This window comes from Fukomys damarensis, unplaced genomic scaffold (assembly GCF_012274545.1).
Source record: "Fukomys damarensis isolate Sample0158 unplaced genomic scaffold, DMR_v1.0_HiC HiC_scaffold_24, whole genome shotgun sequence".
NCBI classification, from domain to species: Eukaryota; Metazoa; Chordata; class Mammalia; order Rodentia; family Bathyergidae; genus Fukomys; species Fukomys damarensis.
In genome coordinates, this window is record NW_022900936.1 from 25986101 (window position 1) to 25986720 (window position 620).

Consider the following 620-nt stretch of genomic DNA (forward strand, 5'->3'; position numbering starts at 1 on the left):
AATGAAAAGATTTTCCAGGTATTTCAGAACTTGATTGTATATTAAAGGGGTTCCAAAGCAGGGTAAAATTTGGCTTAAACCTGCAAAAGAAAGGCCTCAGAATGGTGAGCAGACCCATCAGTTGGAGACTGGATAAAGATGTGGGTTTTCTATAAAATGGAGAACTACTCCACCATAAAGAATGAAAAATTAGAGTCATTCATAGGAAAATGGATGCATATTGATGATATACTCCTAAGTGAAATAAATAAGTCACACATATATAAATACTGAACAGTTTCTCTAGTGTGAATAAACTATAATAGTACATAAGATCCTAATGATGTAACTGACAATGTGAAATAGGAAGGGCTAAAAGTGTAGAGGAAATGGGAAGGGGAGGGGAAAGGTAATAAGGGAAAAGGAAAACAAACATGAGAAAATGAAAAAATGGAAATATATTTGTAAATAGGGAAGGGAGGAAGGGGTGAAGGGAGGGAAGGAACAAGGGGAAAAAATGAGAACCAAGACCTGTCATGTAAAGGTACAAGATCCCAATGAGGAATGTAACTGTACTGTATACCTAAAATGTACCAATAAACTCAATGAGGAAGAAAGAAGAAGGAGGAGGAGGAGGAGGA